This window comes from Cherax quadricarinatus, chromosome 34 (genome assembly GCF_038502225.1).
Source record: "Cherax quadricarinatus isolate ZL_2023a chromosome 34, ASM3850222v1, whole genome shotgun sequence".
Taxonomy (NCBI): Eukaryota; Metazoa; Arthropoda; class Malacostraca; order Decapoda; family Parastacidae; genus Cherax; species Cherax quadricarinatus.
Genome location: NC_091325.1, coordinates 9982171 through 9992170, shown reverse-complemented (window position 1 = coordinate 9992170; position 10000 = coordinate 9982171). Strand labels below are relative to the sequence as shown.

General features: G+C 36.0%; 1 long non-coding RNA gene across 1 annotated transcript in view; it reads left to right on the top strand.

Moving 5' to 3' along the window:
* LOC138853596 (uncharacterized) overlaps nt 1–10000 on the top strand; it is a 208327-nt gene that overhangs the window by 62163 nt on the left and 136164 nt on the right. The window contains exon 2 of the long non-coding RNA XR_011392770.1: nt 8026–8081. This is a non-coding gene — a long non-coding RNA (uncharacterized lncRNA). The remainder of the gene's footprint in view (nt 1–8025; nt 8082–10000) is intronic.

Below are 10000 nucleotides of genomic sequence, written 5' to 3'. Positions count from 1 at the left end.
AACTTTTTTGTCGCCATTTTTTTTATGCTTCTTACTGAATAATATCATCGTCTTCATCTGTCTTCTTCTTACTGAACAACTTCACCTGTGTGCATTTCATCCAGTGTGATGATAATCCTTATGAATCTCGGCTAACAGTCACATTTTTCTTAACCCATTTGAAACTCCATGTAAGTGATCCTTCTTTGCCTTTGTGAATCTCCCTTAATTTGAGAGCATCTCTTTCACCTCTAGCATCACTCGGAGAGAAACCTGCCCCTGTGACCGTGACTGGCTAATGGTATAACGTCTCCCTCAGCAGCATAGCCACCAGCATCACCAACGGCACCACCTGCATCCCTTCCACTCACACCACACTTCAGATATTTACCCCACCCACACGACTACTACCATTTCTATTATCTCTTCTATTCTACTATATGCCATCATCAGTGGTAAGAAAATCTTTCATCTCTTTTTGATCTCAAGTGTTCACTGTCTCTTTCCCGATTTCAAGTGAAAATTCTTCTCTCTCTCTCTCTCTCTCTCTCTCTCTCTCTCTCTCTCACTCACACACACAAACAAACAAACACACACACACACACACACACACACACACACACACACACACAGAAAATAGGTGAATAGAGGTAAGAGAGGACAAGGTAGACACAGACGAACAAGGTGAAGGAAATGAAGATGGAAACTGATAAGCAAATAACTCTCGTAAACGTCAACAGATGCGTTATAAAACATAAAATGAACAGTCTAGACTCTAGAGACAAACCAGATTAGAACAAAACTATTTCAAATCTTAATTTTTTTTTACTATTTCCTTATTGAGTCTGTTAACAGTGTTATATCATAAGCTCAGAAGCTGGGTTCAAAACCTGTAAATCCAATAGGTAAATTCAGTTTGGTAATTACACACTACCAAATACAAATCACACATCCTCGCTTCAATCCTTTATCTAACCTCACCCATCCTACCTCCTGTCTCTAACTCTCGGTTCCTGGACAGTGATCTACGAATATCATCCAAAGCGGCTACGTTCTCATTTGCTTAATGCAATGAGCAACCAGAGAAGTTGACTAGGAAGAGAAAATTTGTTTCAAATGACGTGCTGTATCCAGCCAGAGTGCAAGTAAGACAACAAAGTTCAGTGTTGAGGAATGTTTGAGTTGCACAGGAACGCGTGTTTAAAACTGCTTGTCTCACTGAGGTATTAAGGGCAATGAGGTTAATGTAGATCTCGACTTTTTAAATATGAAAGATATTTTTGAAAGAGAGCATGTAATATTTTTAGAAGTAGAAAATACCCTTTGTCACATCATTTGGTCATTCCAAATGGCAACAAAGATCGTAATACGAAACATTTCCAATAAAATATCCTAGCGGTGGCATTTTGTGTCGTTTTTCCCAAATGCTTGTTGATATCACATACCCTTTTTACTAACACCCAATGTGGTTTATTTCGCAAACTCATTGCTAATAAACTCAGCCACTAATGCCTCAAAAGCTGGGCAGCCTGGTTCACAAGTCATATTCTTTCCCAGCCCGGGCACATCAGTGAGCCTCAAGCATGGATTTAAGCTATTTCAATGACTTGTATGTCCTGACCTCACAAGCGATTTTTATATCAATGCATCAGTCAGCAGGACTCGATACAGGCAGCGCTCTTATCCACTAAGCCACAAAAATGGCTTGTGAACTAGGCTGCCCAGCTTATGAGGCATTTGTGGCTGTGTGGATTAGAGCACTGCCTTGAAATCTTGCCTGTCTCAATAGCAGTAGTAGCAGCATCGAGTCGTCTTTATTGCGATCTTTGTGTGTGTGTGTGTGTGTGTGTGTTTATATATATATATATATATATATATATATATATATATATATATATATATATATATATATATATATAAAACACACACACAAACACACTGGAGGAGGACAGTCTATCATCTTGCTTGATCTGTTTGGTTTAATGTCTATCAGCTACACGGAGATCATTAGGCTGCGTATCTCCTGAACATCGGCAATCAATACTTTAATCCCTGAAATAGGAGCTAAAGTAAACATTCATCGTGTGAACGCTCTCTACACACCCTTTATATGCCCACAAATCTGCACATCTGATCATCCTCTGTTAATCTTAGCTATGAACATCATGGTAATCAAACACACGCAGCCTTCGTGTAGTCCACCAGTTTTTTACGCTACCTGCAATTAGTCTGAGACTCGTTTAAGTAAGCAGAGCCACCCACTTACCTTGTTCTCACGCATGTGAATAAACGAATGTTCTTGCGTATCATATTTCTCGCGTTAGTTGCAGAATTATTATTAGTAGTAATAGTTTTATTAGTAATAGTTTTATAAGTAATTTTATAAGTGTAGGTAAAAGAAAAAGAAGTATTTGTACAAATTTAAAAAAAATAGTAATAGTATTGTAAGCCGAAGTAACACGAGCTACGTGCTGAGTTTACAAAAAAATTATAAGTTATTGTAACAACATAAGACAGAAGATCGTTGTGTCTTGGAAAATGTTTTTTCCCAATCAGTTATTGACAGAAATCATTTATGACGATATTTGTTTTATTCATATTTTTTCTTCAGACCATGAAATTCTTGAGTCATCACCACCATTCTTATACCACTAAGTGACAATTTCTCGTTCACACTTAGTGTTCTCAGATATTCACATTTCCTTGCGTTTGACGATACGGAGTGTTTTTGGACACATGGTCAAAGACTTGATTTTTTTTTTCACTTTGTGTAAATTATCACGCACTTGTTTGGTTCGTTAACGTGAGAACTTGACTAGTGAGTGACTCGGTTGATGATTGAAGTGCTTTTATACTGAGGAGGAAGTGATGTTTAATCAGTACGTAATGTGAACTGAAAAACCAGGATCTGAAAGTGGATTATGAGTCAGATATATTTTCTCTCAGGCTATTTTGTGCCCTAAGAGTATCATACTCTTTCTTTTACTTTTGTTGCCTTCATTAGAAGGGTGCGACTGTGAATATTTCCTAAAACTGTATACAATAACCAATTAGAAAAGTTGATTTTAGATTAATTTTATTTATCAATTATTAAAACACGCAGAGCAAAAAGTTTTATATATATATATATATATATATATATATATATATATATATATATATATATATATATATATATATATATATATATATGTGTGTGTGTGTGTGTGCAGAACAACCACTGTGAAAAAATAGTGAAATTTCAAGCGCTGTCGTGGCTCCTCACATTATCGAAGAACTATAAAAATAAAAGGTTAATAGGAAGGTATTATAATTACCAGACTACACCTCGCTGCCACCCCGAACAACACTTGACTTTTTTTGATGTATGTAGATAGTCAGTGATCCGTGTTTCGCTGATCCTTATTCTGTCACATTTAATTCCTGACCCAGTGAGGTGGTAAATCTTTGTTCATATTTGTGAGGAAGTTCGGGCTTTATGCCAATGCCATATATTATGAAGTTGATATTGCATAAGTGGTGTACTATTCCTTCAGTGATTTCCTATTAGGATTCCTGAAGACATTTCTTTCTGTATTAATAAATGCCTTGAACTTTTCAATGGTGTCTTTATTAACATACTATCTTGGCTCTCATCTTTATTAATATGCAGTTATTGAGCATAAATTCTAACCACTTATTAGATCATTCCTCCCTTCCCAGTCTCTCTGAAGCTCCTTTTCAGTATCCTCCATTCGTGTCATTTCTCTGCCCTGTACTCCCTTCAAAGGGACGGATGTGAAAGGAAGGGTGGTTTAGGGTAGGAGCCTTGATTCTGAATTGCTGATCCAAGGAAAAAGAGCTCACTGGAATGAAAATTATTTTCCTCAAATTCTCCCTTTCCCATGTGTTATATAACACTACTGCGTTAAACACCTTTACATGAGTATAATAAAAATAAAATTAGTAATAATTGTAATAGGCGTTTTCCTTGTTTCTTCAAATTATTGTTACAATATTTTACACTTTATTTTTTCGTGAGTTCTTTTCCTTCCTTCCTTCAGGTATATTAACTGGTCTTTTATGTCGTATTTTTTCTGATGTAGCTGAGAAACAATTCTGGGTCAAACTTGGCCTTTGTTGCTATGTCATTCTCAGTTGTGTGCGGGTTTGCGTGTGTGTGCTTGTGTGTGTGTGCTCTCGCGCGTGGAGGTCAATCTACCACCGCACTGCCCAAACTTTAAACACAATCACAAACAAAATATGCAAAATATTAGCCTTAATTTGCATATTCGTACACAGAGCTTAATAGCTGAAGCAATTAACTTTAATCGCTGAAGAGATCCTAACGACAGTACTGAGTACATAGCATAGGAAGGGAAAATGAAAGAGACCGAGAGACCAAGAGAGAGAAAATCAGAGATTATCTGACAGACGGGCAGACAAAGACAGATTTTCTGAATGATAAAATGAGATGAAATGAACGAAAAAAAAGGCAATAGTGGTCTACAGCACCGAGTGTTAGCCTGCTCTCTCTCGCTCACTACCCAACTTTCCTCTTTATGTATCTCCTGAAGAGGACCTCTGAAACCGAAATATACAGATCTCTTTTAATCTGTTTCATATTTCTTTTCAAATGGTTTCTCACTTTCCGTCAATCAGCGTTTATACCGCTTTAATCCAAGCGTTAATGGATAAATTATGAAAGATAGGCAGTTAGTGAAACGCTGCTTTTATTTAAACTTTATCTGCCTATGTATCTTCCATTCACCATGAATAATCGTATCAAAAAAATCATCAGATGCTGTTCATCAAATAAGTGATAACTCTCAAAATGGTATCTAAGATTATTTTTATAGTTAATCTCATCTTCCTTCGTAATATTTATATATGTTCCAGGAAATTTTTCTGACAGCTTTTGATAATATGCCTTGTAAAAAGAAGTCTTTGATATGAAACTTATGTGGTACAGACGGATGTAATTAGCGAACATAATGAAGCTCAGATCAAGGTTATTTTTTTTTTTTTTTCAAAAAATACAGCACAAATAGTGCTTGAGGGGAAAGGGAGGAGGGGCAGCTTCATGCCAGTTAAGGGTTTTTAATCCACTGATTTGGAGCTACCACAATTTCTTTTGGATCAAACCTCATTATCATCCATTCTCCAGACATTGTATGATCCTTTCCGGCTTAGCGTTTCCCAATGAAAATCATAGACAAGGAGAGAGATATGGAGGAGATTGTAAAATATTCAAAATCGGAGGAAACTTCAATCATAACATGCAATAGTTTTTTTTTAATTTATAGCTAAGCAATTTCAATAAACGTTGCATTAGAATTTTATGTCAAACGTAGAGAAGAGATTGTCAGAAAAAATAAGATTAAAACAATGCGAAGATTTAAACGCCACAGATTATTTTCATGAAATTTTTTATGTGGTATCGCCCAAGTTTTTTCCATAGACGAAAATCCTTGTTACGACCCAATGCTTTTTTTTATTTCCTTTAAATAACTTTTTTGTATATAGACCTATTTATATAAACTGTGATCATAATTATACTTGTGTATCAATGTATGCCTACATCAGTCCATATATACAACGTACGAGTATGCGTATGCCTCATTTCAGATGCTGTCCCTAAGGACTGCTTTTTTAAAAACAGTGTAATTTATTAAGCATCATTTTCATGGATTCAGGGTGTAGTCTGGACCTTTCTGTCAGCCAGTACATTTATTTGATCACTTGCCTAAGTTATATCTTTGCTAGTTGTTGTAAGAAAGTTTCACGTGCGATTCGAAGTTGTATTGGAAAATTGCTGCTGGAATGATGGCGCTTGAGAAAGATACTGTTAGCGAAGCTTCAAATTCTAATCATTCCCTTCTTGTGCGTCTCTCTCTCTCTCTCTCTCTCTCTCTCTCTCTCTCTCCCCTTCCTTCAGAAAAGCCTTATACAAATACCCATATTTTTCTCATAAGCTCTACCTTCTCGTATACACACCTGGATACAGGTGCACACTTTCATCTGACCTAACATGTTGTGCACATAGTTTCAACCTATCACAGTACATACTGTTCCATTACCACACACACACACACACACACACACACACACACACACACACACACACACACACACAAAAACACACACACACATGTATACATATACACACACACATACATATATACACACACACTAATAATTATATATATATATATATATATATATATATATATATATATATATATATATATATATATATATATATATATATATATAATATATAATATATATATACATAGTAGGTTTCTATATTTATGTAAATATATGAACACAAGTTTCTCTATCCAGAGCAAAATATCGTACCTTATAGTAGAGCAGTATTAGTGTCAAATGTACATAGTTTCTGTAGTTATGCTTGTTCCGTCTCTATCAAATCTGTATCTTAGCAAGCACCTTGAAGGGAAGTATCTCAATAATCCTCTTAAAGTTTTCCGACCCTCTCTACTTTGTGCCCTCTACACTGCTCTCTCTCTCGCTCTCTCTCTCTCTCTCCCTCTCCCTCCTATTAATATTATCTCTCTCGAGTTCTTTGACCCTCATCCTTTTGCCCCATCTACACTTCTGTTGCTCTTCTATGTTTGCTATTCTCTCAAGAAATTGTTAAGAATAAATCAAAGGTAATATGAGTTCACTCCCGCCGGGGAGCTTAATTTTGTTTTTCCTCTAAATTTTAAGTCAGCAAGACAATTACGTCCTCTGTGAGAGATAAAAGCCAAGTGAACCAACCACTCCATTACCTACTTCTTTTTCACAAGTTCAACAATCACTACAATCACAAGGGTAACACTAGATGCCCAACAGGGAAGGAAGCGTGAAAATGACGAGTTTTAAACATATAAACGACAGGAGAAGCATCATCGTTATTGTAGATTTTTTTTTTTTTACTCGATGATGTTTTATATATTTTCTTGTTATTGGATGCTTGAAAACGGGACCTGATAATGGAACACGTCCGGTGATGAGAATTTTTCTAGGTGACAGGAAAATTATTGAACTTAATGCAGCAGTTGTAATTTTCTAACCTTCATTCATGAGTTTATTATCTTTTCCCGTTTTCAGCATAAGCACTTAATATTTTTTTCTCATTTTATTTTCATATAAGAGTTCACTAGCCTTTTCGTTTTCGTCAGTATACATTTTTTGATTAAGGTTTTCCTTGGAATACTTTAATTTTCTAACTTTTCCTTAACATTCACGAGCTGTGGTTTTCTTCAACATATATATTTTGACTAATTGAACCCAATATTTTTTTTTTACAAAATACATCACAGAGGGCATATACACTGCGTACGGGGAGTTAATCCCTATTTTAGGGATTAAATGTATTTTTGGCTAGTAGTAAACGGGTGATTTACAGCCTTAACGACCCTGAGTAGTGGATAGGCTTTAAGCTCAGTTAACCAACCGAATGTATGTACTGAATAGTTGCCATTTTTCTTCAGTTACAGGAGCTGAAACAACTACTCCCATTTTCTCCAAACATAAACAAATCATAAGATTACCGAGTGACTCTTTCCACGAACACTTCTCTCCTTTCCCTGGCTCTAGCCCACCATGCTGACTCACGCAGAACATGTCATGAATAACGGGTCTTTTAATTACTCTCGCACAAGGGAAAACCTCCCTCTGAGCGTGATATTTCACAGCCTTTATAAGGAAACTAATATTGCCTCTATAGTAGCCATTCCTGTCACCACCATAACCTTTCTCCATCACCACCACCACCATCATTAACATTGATATTATTCTCACTGCTACTACCGCTAACGTCACCGCCACCACCACCATCACCACTACAAGCACTAATGTCACTCATCAGATGTGTGGGTTAAAATTTAATCAGTATATATGTGCATGGACCGAAAATTGATAGTTTTTAATAGAGATTATAATTATTATAATTGTGTAGTAGTTACAAATGAAGCTGTAGTTGACGTACTATTAATAGAAAAAGGAGTAGCATTAGACCATTCCTTACTATCTTAAATTTATTTATTTTTTTTACAGTTCGAGTGACATGAGGAAGGAGCAGTGACCGACATCATTTTATCTCAAGTCTTCAGGTAAATACAAAATTCAATATTTCTTTATGAAAATTAGAAAAGGAAATTAAAATGTAATTTAGATTTAAGCCAATTGCTATCATTTTATAATCGTCGGGGAAAATCATAGTGAGGCAGTAGTTCAATAAGAGAAACGTAAAGATACACACTAACAAAATCGAAGAGAGGTACACAGAATTGAGAACGAATAAATGGCAGAGGCAAAACTAAAGGCATACATCAAAAGTGTAAAAAAACAAAGCAGAAAAACTAACAGATATATAAACAAATAAAAGATGCAAAGAAGGGACTAAGAACAATAAACAGATTGTTAAACAGAACTGATAATAGCCAAAGGATAAAAGTACGTTGATACAGACAGAATCAGAAACACGGACTGAATAAAGAACATACAGAACAAGACACACGCATACAACAGAAAGGACATACAAAGCCATAAAAATACACACAGACGGCAGAAGGCACAGTCAAGCAAAAGAAGGGACAATCACAGACAGAAAAAGGGACAAAAACAGATGAGATACAGATAAATATACGGACTATGGGATACAGGCAGGAGGGGACAAACACAGACAACTGAGACAGAGAGAGAGATCCAGGAAGGCAGCAGTCCAAACATTAGTGGTGGTGGGAGGCTGGCAGTTGAGTACAGTCATAGAGGAGAGACTTAATCACAAAAGGAGGGGAAGAAAGGAAGGAGAAATGAGGAGAGGAGGGGGAAAATTTGGAAAAAGGGTGAAGGTGCGTCAGGAGGAAAGAGCAAAGGAAATCGGAGATGTGGGAAGAAGTGTTCTAGGAGAAGGTGGGGAAAGGAATGAGAAACTGGAGGAGAGGAGGGAAATTCTTCTTAAGGCGAGCATTATTTCTTTTTTATATCCCAGTCTGTTCGGTTTTTCTTAGTGCACTTAGTAAGATGTTTTAGATATCTCCATTAATAAATCATCGCTTTTTCTGATTGAATTTAGATTACTTTTCTGAGAATCTTTTTTTCTTAGTTTAGATACAAATTTCTACAGTCATCTGATTTTTGTGCTAGTGTATATACACTGCATAATATAGGATTCCTCAAACAGTCTGTTACTGTCAAATTATATTAGCTGGAATATTAAATGCCTATCACCTTGCAAACAAATTACTTTAGTGTTTCGACTATTGCAGTTCTAGAGTTTTTTAACTTCATTCCTCCAATTGGTTAGCTACGAACTAATTTGTATTCTCTGATTTGTTTGTGGGTTAGTCTTCCGAGAGACTGTTTCACTGCTTGCATCTGTACTGCTCTTGTCTCTGGTTATCACTTTTTAAACATTGTAGGAAGGGAAGGCATGTTGCCAGACTGTTCATCATTTATCTCTCTCTCTCTCTCTCTCTCTTGTACACTATTAATAGATGATTATCACCGAGGCTCGTCTTATCACAGGAGAAAAATTCGTGATTGATGATGTCCCGAAGGAGCCATTGTCTGACCTCCGAATTTACGTGTCACATTAACCTCGTCCCTCAATACACCGTTACCCACCAGTGATGATTCATTCCAAGTGTCACCTTGCAGTCTCGGCTTTATTTACAGCAAAATGCAAAGAAAAAAAATGTGGCTCGAAACTTTTCAGGTCGCTGTATAGTTCATAATGCCTAATTCGTCATTGTTTTATTTATTTATTTTTTGGGGGGGGTAATTAGATTTTGTGTGAGTGTATGTGTTAGAGAAAGAGAGAGGGTGGGCAAGAATTAAGTTCTACAGCTGTATTAAACCAGATAAATGAAAATGTTTCATAACGTAACTGTTCGTGCTATTATCTGCAGTTACAGCAGTTGAATTATGCTCGTTGTGCCCGTTTTCGGTGTGTAATTATATAATATATAAATATATAATATATATATATATATATATATATATATATATATATATATATATATATATA